Raw genomic sequence first — 20220 nt, 5'->3', positions numbered from 1 at the left:
TAACTGGTATCTGGGAGGGGGAAACGAATTGATCGACAATACAAAACCGCAACGAAGCTCATTAAGTGAAAGATGAGATATGGAGCTTACAACTGGGACTTTGATTTAAAGACAGACCGATAAATTTTAATGTAGAGGAGGACAGTTGTGTATTGTCGAAGAAGAGGCGATAGATGTACGCAGAGATACCCCGTCCTGCTCTTGATAACTACTTACTGCGACATTGAACTCACGCGTTAGATCGGAGCATATGTTAAGGGAAATAAAATGTTAATAAGGTAATACTGATACCAGAGGATCTTAATCTAGACGTTCACCTTGTTTTAATGGAATACTCCGCTTATTGTTATTGAATGAGATTTTTTTTTAATAGACTTCATTAATGTTTTCTTAGTTCAGACGCGTCAAACTGATTTTTATTTTATTTTATTTTTTGCTAATCTCACACACCAGGTTTAGATCTCCACAAGCACGCGCCGCGAGGAATTACCAAGGATTACTTACGTCCCCCCCCACCACACACACACACACACTAGGCGGGTCAAGGTCACGGCGGATAACGTTACGGGTGCTGCGGCAAGAAACTGGAGTTATTTATGCCTTGCTGCGGGGCCAGTTTTTATCGGTTGTTTTGAATCTTGGCTGAGCGGGTCACGTGGCCTGATAAATTATAACGCTTCCAGTTTGTGTTGATTCTATACTGATCATTTACTCGTCTGGGTCAAATTACGTCAAAGGAAAAAATAAATGCAGGTATACTTCACATGCGAGCCTTCTTGAGTCCGTCGGTGGCTCCTGCTGTGATTTTGGTGGGACAGGATAGACAGAGATTGACAGACAGACTGAGAGAAAGGACGGCAAACAGACAGACAGACTGAGAGAAAGGACGGCAAACAGACAGACAGACAAATAGATCGACAGACACCCAGAAACAAACAGACGGGCAGACAGACAAACAAAAAAACAGACAGAGACACATATACACACAAATAAGCAAACAAGGAAACAAGAAAAACAAATACACAAACAAGCACACAAACCTACAAACACACTGACAAACGCAAAGGAAGGCGAGGCAGGCAGTGTTTCCGCGTGACTCGCCGCGGCCTCATCTTATTAAGGGTTTCTGTTTTCACGACTCCTCCTGTCGAGCTCCACGTGTGCTGAGAGAGGCGTATAAATCAGCTGTCAAATCATACACTGGCAACCATAAACCAATTCAAGGGACCAAGGGCCAGTTTCACAGTTCCCCATGACGGGTTAGTAAGCTCCCAACCCAATACCAGAGCCTTCGAAATTTACTTGTATAGTGTCTGGTGTTTATATTTAAGTTCACAAATTTGATGAAACTATACGGGAAAAGTCTTGTGTATTTAGTGTGGCATCGAAGACCTCACCATCTTGGATTGTATGGGATTCTATAGTCTGGTTCGGGCTGTTACGAAGACACTGTGTTGGACTGTGAAATCGGCTCTAAAGGATATAAATAGTGGGCTTAAGGAGGAGCCGAGATTAGTAGAAGGCAGGTTTTGTAAGAGGGTGTTCAATGTAATTTACTGAGACGCAAAGGAAATGACTCTCGGGGCTCGGAGGAAATGCCAGTCACTCGTGTGGGACAATAAGATATCTCTTCGGATGGAGGCAACACGTCTCTTTACTTAAGTGGCATTATAGTCAGAGGCAGACAACGCTGAACTTTGGCTCGATATCTCTTTTTATTGGTCGGGGCATTATTTTTTGGTGAATGAGAAGATTATGATCATTCTGTCGGTTTTTTTTCTTCAATGTTGCTCTCGGTTTTTCTTCTGTTACCGACCTGATCGAATAATGAGGTGCGATTTACTTCTCAAAAACTAAACCTGAACCTACTTTTAATGTCCGAAAGATAAAGAAAATATGTTGCTGCTTCATTCAGTGCTTTGTAAGACGGAGACAAATCCGCGCCTGCCAACAAATCGCCTGCCAACATTTAAAGGAACACCGCTGCCAGTCTCACCAGGAAGCACGTTTGTCTAGCGAGGACTTGAGACTTTTTGACCTAAGGAGAGAATAAAACCTCAATGTTAAAAAATAAAAATGAGGGATCCAACCGGGATTGTAAAGTAATTAATATTTCGCCGCATCTGAAGTATTTGTGGCAGCGAGGAGCTTTTTTTTAATATGAGACATCCTCGCGGTTTTTAGTGCTTATTAACCGAGGGGAGTTTGCAGCGGAGAGTACAAAAAAAAAAAAAATATTGGGAAAGACGATGAGAGGAGAGGAGAGCGACGCCATTATGGAAGCGACGCATCAGCTGAATTATTTACATGTTTTTTTTGTTTAAATTAAGACTGACCAACATAATAGGAACTTGAAAGACACCAATGATAAAGAAAAAAAATATGTATAGCGTCTCTCTCTCTCTCTCTCTCTCTCTCTCTCTCTCTCTCTCTCTCTCTCTCTCTCTCTCTCTCTCTCTCTCTCTCTCTCTCTCTCTCTCACTCAAACACCCCACACTGCATTCTAGTCCCCCCGTCTGCATAACATCCTCTCCGGGTCTCCTGCATCCCACAGAGGTCACACAAAGTTTCCATTGATAGAACATAAGAACATAAGAACGCAGGAGTCTGCAAGAGGCCGGTAGGCCTGTACGAGACAGCTCCTTTGACCCTAAGCTCCCGTGCATCTAACCCCACCTAATATCGCTGTCCATGAATTTATCTAGTCTATTTTTGAATGTGACAATTGTATTGGCACTCACCACATGACTGCTAAGCCTATTCCACTCATCCACCACCCTGTTAGTAAACCAATTTTTGCCTATGTCCCTGTTGAATTTATCCAGTTTAAACCCATTACTTCGTGTCCTACCCGGTTCTTTTACCAACAAAACCTTATGAATGTCTCCCTTATTAAAGCCCTTCATCCATTTATAAACCTCGATCATGTCTCCACGCACCCTTCGCCTTTCTTGAGAATGCAAGTTTAACTGTTTGAGTCTTTCCTCGTATGGCAAGTTTTTCAACCCCTGAATCATCTTAGTCATCCTCCTCTGCACTGATTCTAACATTTTGATATCCATTCTATAGTAAGGTGACCAGAACTGAACCGCATAGTCAAGATGAGGTCTAACTAATGCTAAATATAGTTTGAGGAAGACTTCGGGGCTTCTGTTGCTTACGCTCCTTGAAATAAATCCCAGTACCCTATTAGCTCGATTTCTAGCTTGAATGCATTGTGCCCTTGGACGGAGATCAGAGCTCACTAAGACCCCTAAATCCCTCTCGCACCCAGACCTGCTTATGAGAGTGTCATTTAAGCAATAGTTATGTGAGGGGTTGTTCCTACCTACACTCAGAATACTGCACCTCCCTACATTGAACTCCATCTGCCATTTATCCGCCCAGTCATACAATCTGTTGAGTTCACCTTGGAGAATACTAGCGTCCTGATCCGACTCAATTACTCTACCGATCTTGGTATCATCTGCAAATTTACTAACATCACTACTAATTCCTGTATCTAAGTCATTGATATAAATAATAAACAAAAGTGGACCTAATACCGATCCTTGTGGGACCCCACTCGTAACACATCCCCAGTCAGATCTTTTACCATTGATTTGCACTCTTTGCTTCCTATTGCTAAGCCACGCCTTGACCCAGTTCAAAACTTTACCCTCTACTCCGTGAGCCTGTAATTTAAGCAACAGTCGTTGGTGAGGAACTTTGTCAAACGCTTTACTAAAATCAAGATAGATTACATCATAATTTTCATCTCTGTCAACCGCCTCAAATACTTTATTGTAGAAGGACAAGAGATTGGTGAGGCATGACCAACCTTTTGTGAACCCATGCTGCGAGTCGTGAATTAAGCTATGTTTCTCTAAATGCTCCCGAATGTTCCTGGCTGTTATGGACTCCAGCATCTTGCCTATAGCCGATGTTAAGCTAATTGGGCGATAGTTTGAAGCAACTGACCTGTCCCCCTTTTTAAAAATCGGCGTCACATTAGCCAGTATTTACCGACATCTTAAAGATGTCGGTTAGTGGGTCACTGAGTACATCATCTAATTCCTTTAATACCCTCGGAAATATCCCGTCAGGACCTGGCGACTTGTTCTTCTTAAGCTTATCTATCTCATCCTGAACTACTTGCCTGGTAATGATTATATCCCTCAATTTGTCGCCATCCCCGCCCTCGTACACCTGAACTCTTTCCGGTATAGTCGTTCGATCCTCCTGTGTGAATACTGAAAGGAAGTAGTCGTTCAACAATGTGCTCATATTTTCGTAATTTTCTACTAGCTCCCCTGTGTTTGTTTACAGCGGTCTAATTTTCTCCCGTGTTTTTGTTTTATTCATCTGAAAGAAGCCCTTAGGATTACTTTTCGCCTCATTTGCTACTTTGATCTCATAGTTCCTTTTTGCTATCCTGTTTTTTTTTTTAACTAATCTAGATAGTTCGACGTACCGGCCCCTGAGATGTGTTTCATCATTCTTTATTTTCTGATAAATTCCCTTCTTTAACCCAATCTCGTGTTTTAGTCCACAAGTCATCCACTTAGGATCATTGTTTTCTTTTCTAAGTGTTCGCTGTGGTATATGCTGTCCTTGCCCCTCTACTATTACTCTAACTAAGTTATTGTAAGATATTTCTACCTGGTTCTCCTGGCTCTCTAATCCGCAGTTCTGGCCCTCATGAATCCCTAAATTATCCCAGTTTACCCCTTCAAGATGTCTTCGAAGCCCCTCGTAATTTGCTCTTCTGAAATCTGGCACTAACACGAACTTAATATCACACTCGCCTAAAAGGGGGCCTCTCCTGCCCAGCGCTAAATGTCTTGCTACAGGCCGTACCCGGGGATTATGACGCAAACACACCTCGCTCAAAACACGATCGGAGTCAGAGCAGCGCATCCATGTAACCCGAGTGTCAAGGTTGATGCTGCTTGTGAGGGTCTTGCGGCTTCCCCTCAAGAAAGTTTTGCTCGCTATTTTTATCTCTTTCTATCTTCTTTTTTATCTTTAATTCGCGGTTGTTTCTCATTACCCACAAAGGAGTTATGTTCAGTATATTTTTGGGCCTCGGTATTTTTCTAATTCTTCGTAAAGGTTATTGTTTCTTCTCTGCGATGGATTCCTGGTTTCTCGTTACGATTCTGCAGAAGGAAGAAGATTGCCGATTTTTTATATCCTACTACAATTTAAGATGTGCAAGCGATCGTTCTCTTCACGAGTCAAAAGTTTGTGATCAGTGGTTTTAGATTACGTGATTTTCTAAGTCTTTTTTCTGCGATGGATTCCTGGTTTCTCGTTACGATTCTGGAAAAAGAAGAAGATTTTAAAGTTTTTTTATCCTACTACAATTTAAGATGTGCAAGCGATCGTTCTCTTCTCGAATCAAAAGTTTGTGATCAGTGGTTTTAGATTACGTGATTTTCTAAGTCTTGTATTTCTTTTGTCAATAGCGGAAAGGTCATTATCGAAGGGAACAAAGTAAAATGATAGCCATAGTCTTGCTCTTTCTCCAAGGTCATGTTTTTTTTTCCTTCCAGTAAGGCGCGGTTTCTAAATACCCCGCAGTGCAGTAAGGCGGTAAGGGTGTATTACCAGAATGAAGAAGCGGCTCTGATTCTGCTTAATTGGCGAGTCATGTCAGCCGTGGATAAGCTTCTTGTCGTCCTTCCTAATGGTGGCATCTGACCTGCCCCCGCCGCACCGCCCTCCACTAGCGTTGCCAGATTATCGTATTCACCACAACGTATTTATAATTTTTTAAGCCTCAAACTCTCGTACCTACACAAACAACGACAGAGAATCATCAAGGTTAGCATTAAAACTGTTATTTATTGATGATTGTGTTTTTTGCTGTAGTTATCGGTCAGAAACGACGTCAATGCAATGCGACGAGTACGATAATTAGACAACGCCGCCCTCCACCCACCAAAACCTCCGCCACCGCCATCGCCACCATCACCACTTCCACTAACACCTCCGCTATCACCAATTCACCACCACCGCCTCCACTTAACCTATGCCTCCTCCACCAGTCACCATCACCGCTATCATCACCACAATCATAAAGCGCTACAATCATAAACACTAACTCCACCACCAGTTTCATCGTAACCACCACCATCACGACCATCACTACAATCACCATCATCGTGAGACGTCGCCAGTTACTTAGATGGAAGCATTCATAGTTTGTCGATTTGAATTAATCTTTTATTTGCTGTATGGAGTTGAGTAAAACATCTAACCAAGATTGAAAGATTTTGTCCAGGAAGTTTAAAAAATAGGACGAAAAAAGTGTTACAGCTGAAGGAGAAGCAGAGAGGCTGGTGTTTGTCCGGTGCTAATTCGATCTGATTCTTTTACTAACTAAGCCCACTGCCATAATTCACACGTAACGTAACGCTTATATTTGAGGTTTCATTAAACTATACTGCTTACTAGATACAGTAATCTCAAAAACAACAGTCAGAGCAGTTTTTACATAAATCCACCAAAAGCATGCCACAAGGGGATATAATAACAAGCTAGTGCGTCCACAAGCAAGGGCATCGTTCTTAGTGCACTGCCTTGGCCATAAGTATCGTAATGCAACTCCGCACTAACTAAAAACAAAAGAAATATCAAAGTCTTTATATGTAAAAAAAAAAAAAAAAAATTGCATAGTAAAGCTCTGGCCATGGTGAATGATGATATATTAAAATATTATTTTTTAAATTGAAATTAGGTTATGTAAATATTTAAATTATGCTATTTGATTAATGTTTATCAAGACAGGTGTACAAGTAATCTGTATGTGCTTGCAAACCCAAACTATGTTCTGCATGTATGCTAATGCGACTACAATTAGGGCTACCGCCATGTATTGGGAGTGTATATTTCATACTATTTTAGTAAGTAAGTAAGTAAGTAATGTTTATTGCCATAATATACACACATTGATATATACATATAAATATAATTATAATTCTGGCAACGAATCTAGCCTGTCAAGCCGAAGCTTCCCGACAGACTGTATATTTATTTCATTGCACTATTAATATTTTTCTAAAGGTTGCAGATAGCTCCCAACCATAAAGCTAAATACAAATATACAATAAATAACAACATTAACTATAAGACCAGATGAAGTTATAATAGTTATATCTAAAATGTTAACTATAATAACAACTACAACAGCATCAACAATAATAATAATAATAACAATAATGATAATAATAATAATAATAATAACAATAATAATAATAATAATAATAACAATAATAAAAATAATATGGACAATAGTACTATGCAATTCACTGATTAGATTTAATAATGTAAATTTGTGTTCATGTTTCAGGAATAAATTATAATTTTAACCGTGATTGTTTTGGATTGCAAATAAGTGTGTTTTTACTGACGTTTTAAATAGAGAGAAATTATTACTATTAAGGAGATTTTTTATTTCTACTGGCAAAGAATTCCAAACTTGAGGTCCTGAGCATAAAATACTATTTCTGAAAAGAACTGTCCTGAACTGTGGAGAGATAAGGTTTATATTGTTCCTGCGCGTATTATGCAATGTATTAATAACTTGAAAAGGATGAGTTCCATGCATCAGTGCGAGGTTTTTATAAATAAATAATAGTAGAAAATAACAATGAATGTTTTTAAAATTAAGAAATCTATGTGTGGAAAATACGTTATGTGTGGAATCAAACTTGTTCATATAAAACATACACCTAAATATCTTATTTTGAGAAACCTGAAGATTTTTAAGAAAGGAAGGCCACGTACACGCCCACACAGATACACAATAAATGAGATGCGGGCAACAAAGTGTATAATAAATACTGATAAGTGCTTCTTGTGTAAGGCTATTTCTTATTCGATACAGTATGCCACATATCCTAGATAGTTTATTTGCAACAGAATTAATTTGGTATTTCCAATTGACATTTTGATCTATGAAAACGCCCAAAAACTTAGTATAAGAAACTCGTTCAAGTACTTTTCCTTCAAGTGTTATAGGTGGCATGTTAGAAGTGACTGATCGGTTTTGAAAGATAATGTATTTTGTTTTAGTGATATTTAACCTTAACTTATTATGTTTAAGCCACATATTAATTGAATTGAGCTCATTATTAATGTTTATATGCAAACTATTTATATTTTTTTCATCTAATAGTAAATTAGTGTCGTCAGCATAAATGGTATACTTAAATTTATTACTAGCATTGACAATATCATTAATATAGATGAGAAAAAGTATAGGTCCTAGGATAGATCCTTGCGGTACACCCTTGTTGATAGGCTTGAAAGAAGAATATTTAGAATTACAGTAAACAGCTTGAAATCGATTTGTTAAATAATTTTTGAATAATTATAAAGGAACTCCCCGAATCCCAAAATTACTAAGTTTACTTAAAAGAATTTTATGACATAGCGAATCAAAAGCCTTAGAAAGATCTAAAAAAATTCCAACTAAATAATGTTTCTTTTCCAGATATTTATACACATTATTGGTAAACTGAAATATGGCCGACTCAGTAGAGCGCCCTGTTCTAAAACCATGCTGACAATTCGAAAATAAATTATTTTTCTCAATGAAATTTACAAGACGAGTGCATATCACTTTTTCAAAGACTTTACTGAACACAGGAAGAACTGATATAGGTCTGTAGTTATTGACATCATCTCTATTATCTGACTTAAATAATGGAATAATTTTAGCTTTCTTAAGTTCGTCCGGAAAAACTCCTTTCTTTAATGTGAGGTTAACTATGTGTGTTAATGGCAAGGAAATTATGCTGGCAGTTTGTCTTATGACCAAGGGAGAAATTTCATCAAAACCAGATGATGTACCTTTTAATGTCTTAAGAAAGTTTTCAATTTCTATCTGTGTAGCTGGTGATAAGTATACCGAGTAATTAGGTGAGTTGTGTAAATATGTCATATATTCATCCCCTACTATATCATGATCTAGCCCCCCAGCCTTCAAAAAATGGTCATTAAATGTTTCAGAAATGTCAGTACAATGTGGCTTTAATTCAATAACTGTATGTTTAGCACCTGTGCATCTACCAAGAATAGTATTAATGGATCTCCAGTGTTGTTTTGGATTACCTTGGCTATTAAGTAACTGCTCTTGGTTATACTTCTTCTTGGCTAATTTTAAAAGTGACGTTAATTTATTTCTATATATTCTATAAGGCTCCTTAAACGTTAAAGGCTATCTGCATATGAGTAGTGTTTTAACAAGCTGTAGTCTCCCATAAGTGTTGCATCAGTAATAGTGTCATAACTGTGTAATGATAGGGCAATAAACCTATCTATTTGACCTATTGACCTATCTTTCGGCCACTCCTCTTGACTCTTTTGTAGGAGCAGTGAGTAGCGGGCTTTTTTTTTCATTATTGTTTCCTTCTTTTTTTGCCTTCGTACTGTTTCCTCTACTGTAAAAAAAGAAAAAAAACTGAAAACAACACACGCGACCACGAGCAGCACCAACCACACCGCCGCCACAAGGAACACCACATCCACCACAGTCACCACGACCACTGCCTCTACACATCAGTACCCAGCCATTATGATCCCCTCTTATCATCTTCTGGCCTCCACCACCACCACCACCGTCGCCGCTACAGTCACTATACCACCACTGAGACATCTACTACAACAATTATCAGTAACACCACTACCATCACTTCCACATTTCAACCACTTTCACACCTCCACCCACACTACAGCCAGCCTACCGCTAGCACAACCACCGCCATCATCACCACCGCCGCCTGTAGCACAATCAAAACAGCCACGCCACCACAAAAGACGCAGCCGCCGACGCCACAACCACCACCACTATACCGCCATCATCACCTCGAGTTCGACAGGGCTTCGTCACTGCCTCGCCGACTCCACACTTTCATCTCGGTTACCATTGCTGCCTGAGCCGTGTGTGTGTGTGTGTGTGTGTGTGTGTGTGTGTGTGTGTGTGTGTGTTTGTGTGTGTGTGTAATAATAATAATAATAATAAACGGTTTATTTCATGAAGTATCAGGCAGCCCTAGAGCTGAAAATATACATCAATGGAAGATGAAATGAAATGAATGAGACAAATGAACAAAGTAGTATGATCGAAAATAAAAATGAAAATAGAAATAACAATAATAGCAATAATCATAGTAAAGATAATAATAATAATCATAATAATCACGATAATAATAATGATAATAATAATAGTAATCATAATAATAATAATCATAATAATAATCATAATAACAACAACAATAAGTCCTAATGAAAAATATTTACAAAACATACAAATTGTGCTGCTCTTAATTTGCATTGTTGATATATTTGACCATCACGGGCACTGCGCTGTTCTTATAGCGGTCAGTCCGTGCCCGTATCGGGGCAATAATGTTGTGGTGTCGCACTGAGTGCTGAGGGCGGTTCACTGCGGGTGGGAGGATGTGTCTGTGTCTGGGCTGGTTGAGAAGCTTGGTTGCGAACCGGTGTAGTAGGGTCTCGTGACGGTGTTGTAGGCTGGTGAGATGGAGGGAGTCGAGGGCGTCCTGATAGCTGGTGTAGTGAGGGCCCAGGATGATTTTGCAGGCTCGCTTCTGGACGCGTTCAAGTTGGCGGCGCTGCGTGATGTTGATGGAGGAAGACCACGCTGGGGACGCGTATGTCAGTTTGGGGAGGATGAACGAGGAGTACACGCTCGCCAGCGCACACTCAGGGGCCCCAGCGTTTTGAGTCTCCTCAGCAGGTACAGTTTATAGGTGGCAGATCTGGTGAGCTGGGAGACGTGCTCCTTCCATGTGAGCTTGTTGTCCAGGGTGACTCCAAGTAGTTTTGCTGATGTAACTACCGGAGGGAGTGTCGTTGATGGACACCACAGGGGAGGCAACAGGGGCAGAGGAGGTGTTGATGTGTAGGAGTGTAGTTTTGGTGTCGTTGATGGTGACCATGTTTTGTGTTGTCCATGTGTGTAGGTTGTGTAGTGTTTCCTGGAGGTGGGAATAATCTGGGTTGCTGTTGTCAACTGTTACTCCCACTGTGGTGTCGTCCACGTACTTCCAGCGGTGGGGTGTGTGGGTCAGGGCGTCATTAATTAGGATAAGGAAGCACAAAGGGCCCAGGTTGGACCCTGAGGTACCCCTGCAAGTGAGGTGTAGAGGAGGGAGGCCACTCCTGAAATCACCACCTGTTTACGCTGGTGCAGAAATCAGCCAGCCAGGAGACCAGGATATCGAGAAGCACTAGGTTTATTGCTTTGTTGATGACTGTGGTATGGTGAACTAGGTCAAAAGCCTTTCGGAAATCAATAAAAGCGAGAGAAACTGATGTTTTGCGTTTTTCAAGATTTCTGTAGGCAAAGTCCAGGAGATTAATTAGGCAGTGTGTGGTGGAGGTTGACTTGATATTGCCGTACTGTTGTGGGTCTATGAGGGGAGCAAGATGAGTGTAAGTCCACTTGAAAATGAAGGCTTCACACAGGAGGCTGGGAATGGGGGTGATAGAAATAGGCCTCAAGTCACTCAGTGATTGAGGGGTGGTGGTCTTGGGAATCGGAGTGACATATGCTGTTTTCCAGTCAGCAGGACACTGACTTTGACGGAAGGAAGCGTTAAAAATAGAGGCGAGGGGGGTGGCCAGCTCGGGGGCAAACTCCTGGTACAGTTTGATGGGGAGATCAGTGGGCGTGGTGGACCGCTTTGTTTTAAGTTGGCTTAGTGACCTGGCGACCTCATAGGCCTCAACCGTGGGAAGTGGTGATGGGGCGGGCAGGTAAGCTGGGAGTGAGGTGCATGCGTTGCTTATAATTATGTGACGGGGATAAAGTTTAATACAGTATCCTAATTATGTAGTTTCTTTCTTCTTATTTTTCTTCTTTTTCTTCTTCTTTCTCTGATATTTCTTATACTGCTTTTTCTTTTTCTTCTTTCTCTGATATTTCTTATACTACTTTGTCTTTTTCTTCTTTCTCTTCTTCTTTTTCTTATTCTTTCTCTGATATTTCTTATACTACTTTTTCTTTTTCTTCTTTCTCTGATATTTCTTATACTACTTTTTCTTTTTCTTCTTTCTATTCTTCTTTTTCTTCTTTCTCTGATATTTCTTATACTACATTTTCTTTTTCTTCTTTCTCTTCTTTTTTTTCTCCTATTTCTTCTTCTTTTCCTTCTTCTTTTTTCCTACTTTTTTTCTTCTTCTTTTTCTTTTTCTTCTTCTTCTTCTTTTTACTTTTCTTAAGCACACACATACAAATACACACGCACAAACACACACACACACACACACACACACACACACACACACACACACACACACACACACACACACCGATAAAATTAATGGTGTTGATAATGATACTGGTGAAGATAGCAACATCACTACTGACAGTGATAACAGTAGTAAAAAAAAAAAAACAATAATAATAATAATAATAATAATAATAATAATAATAATAATAATAATAATAATAATAATAATAATAATAATAATAATAATAATAATAATAATAATAATAATAATAATAATAATAATAATAATAATAATAATAATAATAATAATAATAATAATAATAATAATAATTAATAATAATAATAATAATAATAATAACAATAATAATAATAATAATAAAAATTATAACAATGAAATTTGTAGAGCTAACCACGGCAACAACAAAATATAAATAGGAATATATATATATATATATATATATATATATATATATATATATATATATATATATATATATATAGATATATATATATATATATAAATATATATATATATATATATATATATATATATATATATATATACTCGCCATGCCCACCATGCATGTTCGGAGTTGTCCCTCTCCGAGGGTAATCACCCACCCCGGCTATCGGGCATCAGCTGCTCGGGTTTGTTGTTCGGAGTTGTCCCTCTCCGAGGGTAATCACCCACCCCGGCTATCGGGCATCAGCTGCTCGGGTTTGTTGTTCGGAGTTGTCCCTCTCCGAGGGTAAACACCACCCGGCTATCGAGCATCAGCTGCTCGGGTTTGTTGTTCGGAGTTGTCCCTCTCCGAGGGTAATCATCCACCCCGGCTATCGGGCATCAGCTGCTCGGGTTTGTTGTTCGGAGTTGTCCCTCTCCGAGGGTAATCACCCACCCCGGCTATCGGGCATCAGCTGCTCGGGTTTGTTGTTCGGAGTTGTCCCTCTCCGAGGGTAATCACCCACCCCGGCTATCGGGCATCAACTGCTCGGGTTTGTTGTTCGGAGTTGTCCCTCTCCGAGGGTAATCACCCACCCCGGCTATCGGGCATCAACTGCTCGGGTTTTTTGTTCGGAGTTGTCCCTCTCCGAGGGTAATCACCCACCCCGGCTATCGGGCATCAACTGCTCGGGTTTTTTGTTCGAGTTGTCCCTCCGAGGGTAATCACCCACCCCGGCTATCGGGCATCAACTGCTCGGGTTTGTTGTTCGGAGTTGTCCCTCTCCGAGGGTAATCACCCACCCCGGCTATCGGGCATCAACTGCTCGGGTTTGTTGTTCGGAGTTGTCCCTCTCCGAGGGTAATCACCCACCCCAGCTATCGGGCATCAACTGCTCGGGTTTTTTGTTCGGAGTTGTCCCTCTCCGAGGGTAATCACCCACCCCGGCTATCGGGCATCAACTGCTCGGGTTTGTTGTTCGGAGTTGTCCCTCTCCGAGGGTAATCACCCACCCCGGCTATCGAGCATCACCTGCTCAGGTTTGTTGTTCGGAGTTGTCCCTCTCCGAGGGTAATCACCCACCCCGGCTATCGAGCATCACCTGCTCAGGTTTGTTGTTCGGAGATGTCCCTCTCCGAGGGGAATATCCCACCCGGCTATCGAGCATCACCTGCTCAGGTTTGTTGTTCGGAGTTGTCCCTCTCCGAGGGTAATCACCCACCCCGGCTATCGAGCATCACCTGCTCAGGTTTGTTGTTCGGAGATGTCCCTCTCCGAGGGGAATTGCTTACCCCCGCTATCGAGCTCCACCTGCCCGGGTTTATTGTTCGGAGTTGTTCCTCCCCGAAGTGAAATGCCCACCACGGCTAATGAGCCTCACATGCCCGGCCTTGTAGCCGGATGATCTCCGTCAGCTTCGTCGGCGCCCCGGGGGTCGGCGAGGCGCTCTGCCGGGAGCCCTGCAGTTCTGCCATGCCTGGGGGACCTTGGGCTCGCTAGAGCTCCACATCCCCGCCGAAGGGAGGAGGGCGGATGCAAGAACTGGCTTCTTAAACCTGCCAGACTGGATTATACAAATAATCATAAATATCGTGAAAGCACCGTTTGCCGCATTTATCGGCTCTGAGATGGAGAGACAAAGGACCTCGAGGACGCGCACAAGCATCCAAAGGAATCCTCGCGACGACTTTCGGCGCATCATCCGTTTCGCCTCTTCTTTCTTACCTTTAACTTTTTTTTCTACCATATTTTCCTCCACTGATTGATTGATTGATTGATTGATTTTTCTTAATAAGAATTAGTTCGCCAATTAACATCTTTCATGCACAATGCATTCACACGGCTTCCGGCAGAAGGCATCAGTGAGTGTTCTGACGCTCACGAAGCTAAACTTCCTACCTTTTGCATTGGGGCCACTTTCTTTAGTTGTCTGTTTCTTTAGTTTTCTCTTCTTTAATTCATTCTACACATCTACATCTGAATATCTCTTTCTTTTTCCTCCCCCACCCCTTTCTAATTCTCTCTCTCTCTCTCTCTCTCTCTCTCTCTCCAGGTGTGGGTGGAGGGTATGGGTAGAGGTGGACTCCAGGTGATAAGGGAATTGGCTATTGGAACTTTTTTTTATTATCCTTCCACGCCTTGCTCGACGCTCATCTATTCGACTTGCCGTGGACAGATGTTATCGCCTCGGCAGTCACAGCATCACAATCGCCACCACCATTCACGCCAACCCTGTCCCCGTGTTTACAATGCATAGACGGTTTTGCGTACATCTGCTCGCTTTGTTTCTCTACAGTCTTTATACGCAGAAACGCTATGATCAACACATACGCAATCCTTCCAAGCAATCTGTATATCATCACATTCACCACACGCGACACGATGATGAACACTGCCCTCTTGTGATCATTCTGGTATGTCATTTATCTCCCCACTTTCCTCCTCTTCAGTCTTCAGCAGCGCCATCATTATGTTTCCACACGCACAACATCAATGATAAATTATCGATCCCTTTCACACGTAGACAGAAGCGAGAGACGAGTGGCTAGCGAGGAGGATGTGGTGGCTCCGGAGACGAGGATTTGAGTTCTACCGCAACCATCTGACAGTTTTCAATCATCGCTGAGTGGCCAAGATTTCCCACAAGCTGTCCAGATGACCGTCAGTTAACTCAGCCGCTTTGGTCGAGAGGTGAACCTTCCTCATCACACCATCTCCCGTCGCAACTTTACTCATTATGCCACCCTCCCTTCCCTCTTTCAGCTATGTAAATAATAAAAAGTCACTCACTTGTGGTATCGGACCGCTTGCTAATGAAAATGGTAACCACACGAACGATGAAAATTAAATGGTTACAATCCTAAATAACTTTTTCGCATCCGTATTTACCGACGAAGATTGTTTATCACCTCAACCGCCGGAGGTTAGAAGGACCGAAAAGATGTTAAGTGGCGTGCTCATCGTAGAAAGTGACATTTTACGCAAAATTGAAAAGATTAAAGTAAGCAAAGCTCCTGGTCCAGACAAAATTACCCCTAGGGTCTTAAAAGAAATCAAACATCAAATTTGTATACCGCTCTCCATCATATTCAATAAATCTTTAACAGCTGGAAAAGTTCCGTCGGATTGGAAACTTGCAAATGTCACACCAATTTTCAAAAAGGGGGACAAGTCTCATCCAGGAAACTATCGACCAATTAGCCTGACATCTATTGTTTGTAAGTTAATGGAGACTATCATTCGCGACAATATGGTGAAATTCTTCGAAGAAAATAATATAATAAATAATTCGCAACATGGCTTTCGTAGTAAACGTTCATGTTTGACTAACTTACTTGATTTTTTTCACTATATTTTTGAGGTGTTCGATGAAAGCAGATCAGTAGATATCATATATCTGGATTTTCAAAAGGCATTTGATAAGGTCCCCCACCAACGATTGCTCAGCAAACTACTGGCGCACGGTATCTCGGGTAACATTCACAACTGGCTTGCGGACTGGCTCTCTGAGCGGAAACAGAGAGTAGTTCTAAACGGTGTTACATCTAACTGGCTCGATGTCAAAAGCGGCGTACCTCAAGGATCAGTGCTTGGCCCCATGCTCTTCTTAATTTATGTTAATGATATCGATGATGGGCTCACTTGCAAAGTATCAAAATTTGCTGATGACACAAAAATTGCTAGTAAAGTAACTGCGATACTCGACGAAGAAGCTTTACAATCAGATATAGATCGACTTGCACGTTGGGCCAATCAATGGCAAATTAAATATAACGTTGAGAAATGTAAAGTGTTGCACATCGGAAAAAATAACAATCGCGTTCGCTACGTAATGAATGGCCAACAACTTTCTGCAGTAAGTAAAGAAAAGGATCTTGGAATCACTATATCAAGCGATTTAAAGCCCGGTCAGCATTGTTCAGAGGTAGTTAAAACTGAAAACAAATTGGTTGGCTTCATCGGACGAGTCTTTAATAATAAATCGGAAAAAGTAATATTAAAACTGTATAATTCGTTGGTTCGACCCCGTCTAGAGTGCTGTGTACAGTTTTGGTCTCCCTACTACAGAAAAGACATAGAAAAGTTGGAACGGGTCCAACGAAGAGTAACAAAGATGATTCCTAGGTTGAGAAATTTGTCATATGAACAAAGGCTTAAAGAAGTAAATTTATTCAGCCTATCAAAACGAAGAATGCGAGGCGATCTAATAGAAGTGTTTAAAATGTTCAAAGGTTTCAGTGATATTAATGCGGAAGATTACTTTACAATTGATCGATCAAATAGAACAAGAAGAAATCACAATTTGAAGATAAGTGGTAAAAGATTCTCGTCGCACGAAGCTAAACACTTCTTCTTCAATCGAGTTGTTAATGTTTGGAACTCTACCTTGTGATGTCGTTGATAGTACAACAGTTACGGCCTTCAAGAATAGATTAGACAAGTGTTTTGAATCCAACCAGCAACTAAGATATTACTCATTGTCGTAATAACGTTAAGTTCTTTGGAATACTGGTGTCCTTGTCCGCTTTTATCGCCCGGTTAGTGGTAGCAGTAATGGTAGTTCTTTCCTCTTTCCTACATAAATTCCATGCAGTTTTTCCATGCTGCATGGCTCTTTTTTCTTTCCTGCCAGCTTTGGCTGGAGGGATGGGGGGGTGGGGAGGAGCCTTCGCCTTTGCTGTCCTTAATCTTCCACCTTTGATTAGATAGATAGTGTAGCTTGTCACAAACAACCTCGTAAGGACCAGCAGGTCTGCTGTTGTTTGTTCTTTCTTTGTGTTCTTTGTGTCCTCTCTTCCTCACCGTACTATTCTCCTTTTCTTCCCTTCCTCTCCACCCCACCTTCCCTTCCTTCTTCTCCTCACCATACCACCCTCCCTTTCCTTCCTTCCTCACCTTACTATTCTCCTTTTCTTCCCTTCCTCTCCATACCACCTCCCTTCCCTCTGTTCCTCACCATACCACCCTCCCTTTCCTTCCTTCCTCATCACACTATCCTACTTTCCCTTGCACGGGCCAAGCATATATATACGGCAGGCACTATGAATATATAACACGACGGAGATGAGCACCGAGGTCACGCGCAGCTATAGCCTATGCCTCTAACTTTACCTTTTATATGTATGTGATTCGACTGTGCCACTAACGTTTTTTTTTCTTTTCTTTTTTACAACAAAGGAGACAGCTCAAGGATAACAAAAAATGCAAAAAAAAAAAGCCCGCTACTTGCCGCTCCCACAACAGACAAAAGTAGAGACTGGCCAAAGGAGAGCTCACTTTCGGGAGCTGACCCCTGTAACCCTTTTTGCCTGCGTTGAAAAAAAAAATAATAACGCCACCACTGCCACTTCCTCCTGCCACTCACCATACAGCACCCTCATCAGCTGTATTCCACGCATCGTTAGTCACGCCACCATGTCACTGTCTGGCCCCTCAATGACCCTCCCTTTTTGGCCTCTCATTCCATTTTCAATACAGGAGTGCATTGCTTTTTTTCTTCTCATTTTTTCCCCTTTCAGCTGCTTCCTCTGCTTTATAAATAACTCAGGAACATCCACAATTCCCTGCAGCTCCCTCATCTTATCACCCCGCACCTCCAGTTTCAGAGCAAATCAATCGCCCACGAGGTTCATCACTCAGCCAGATAGCCACCGAGTTAGCCAGCCAGTCACAGCCGCAGGTTTAACTGAGAAGGTGAAATCAGACACTAATTACTCCGCCAATTAATTCCTTCAGTCAACCATAGCAATTACATCCATCAGTCAGTTAAACTATGTGGTCTACTATGATCAAATAACTGTAAACTAGAAAGTATTTGTGTGTGCGTGTGAGAGCGAGAGAAGAGAGAAGAGAAACAAAGAGTACAAAAAAAGTACTCTAGGTAGAAATTTATAGGAACTGATTACTCTGTAGCAAAAATATCCAGAAAATGTTATTGTTCATCAGTTGGTATGGCTTCTAAAACTCATAGGCATACAAATATTCAAGTGGGATCTATGCCTGGCTTTTTGTGCATGATATCTGCAATGTTTTCTAAGACAGCAACAGTAAAAAACAGCAGGTTCAGTCTCATAATATTACAAGTATTTACAGCATCCATCATTAATTTACATATAGAAAGACGGATATTTTTTTTACAGCAAAGGAGACAGTTCAAGGGCGTAAAAAAAGAAAACAATAATATCAAAGAAAAGAAGCCCGCTACTTACGGCTCCTGAATAGAGTACATATGAGTGGTCAAAAAGAGAGGTCAATTTCGGGAGGAAAGGTGTCCAGATATTTCTACAGCCAAGGCAGAAGCTATACCACTAACCGCTGTGACCATTAACTACTTTCCGTTAGTACTGTGTCGCTTGAAATGTGTCTTTGGTTATAAATACAAACCAACTAATAGAGTGAAAGGATAACAGTATTGGCGAGGGTAACAGGAGCAGTAAGTAGCGGGCTTTTTTTTCATTATTGTTTTCTTTTTTTATGCCCTTGAACCGTCTCCTTTGATGTACAAAAAAGCCATCTCGACATCACCTCCACACCCCTTATCCTCTTTTTCCCTTCCACACACACCACCCACATGCCCTACCTCACCAAACCACCTCTACTTTCTGCATTACTCACCACATTATCTTACCATCCCTTGCTTTCCTCAACACACCATCTCACTCCTGTCCTCACCATACCTCCCTCCCTTCCCCACCATACCGCCTTCCCTTCCCTCCTTTCATCACCATACCACCCTCCCTTTCCTTCCTTCCTCATCACACCGTCTCACTTCCCCTTGCCTTCCTCATCACACCATCTCCTTTCCTCACCATGCCACCCTCCCTTCCTCACCATACTATCCTCCCTTTCTTCCCTTCCTCTCCATACCACCATCTCATTCCTCCCTTCCTCGCCTCACCCTCTGTCCTTCCTTCCCTCTTTTCCTCTCCACTCCTCCTTCCTTTTCCCTTCTCATTTTCCTCTCGCCAAGCCAGCATTTACCTCCCTTACCTCCACGCTTCACTTCCCTCGCTAAAACCACAAGCCTTCCCTCCCATGCTACGCTGCTACTGGTGGTGGTGGTGGTGGTGACGTGGCTCTTGTCGCGGTGTTGTTGTCATGAACGGCGCTTATGATTGATGGGAAGATGCATATCGGGGTACTCTGATGAAGCATAATGGGGGTATTAGTGGTGGAGGGGGGGGAGGGAGGTGATGGTGGTGGTGGTGGTGGTGGCGGTGGTAGTGGTGATATTCCTGGCGAATTTTTTCATTGTTTTTTCATTAATTTCCTGTTTTTTGTTGTTATTTACATACTAAATATCATTGTTGTGGTTACTAGGAGGGTTTTAAGTCACCGCATTTTGTTTATCCAGGCCTATATACTTTTTTTTAGCCATTTACTCATTCTTGGTGTAGTAGCGGTTTTTGTTGTTGCTTTTTTTGTTTCTGCTATTTTAGTACATGTTGCATTATTTCTTTGTTGTTGTTGTTGTTGTTGTTGTTGTTGTTGTTGTTGATGATGATGATGATGATGATGTGGTAGTGGTG

The sequence above is a fragment of the Eriocheir sinensis genome, unplaced genomic scaffold (genome assembly GCF_024679095.1).
Source record: "Eriocheir sinensis breed Jianghai 21 unplaced genomic scaffold, ASM2467909v1 Scaffold407, whole genome shotgun sequence".
Lineage (NCBI taxonomy): Eukaryota > Metazoa > Arthropoda > Malacostraca > Decapoda > Varunidae > Eriocheir > Eriocheir sinensis.
The sequence above is the reverse complement of the archived record's forward strand: the minus strand, read 5'-3'. Positions refer to the sequence as shown.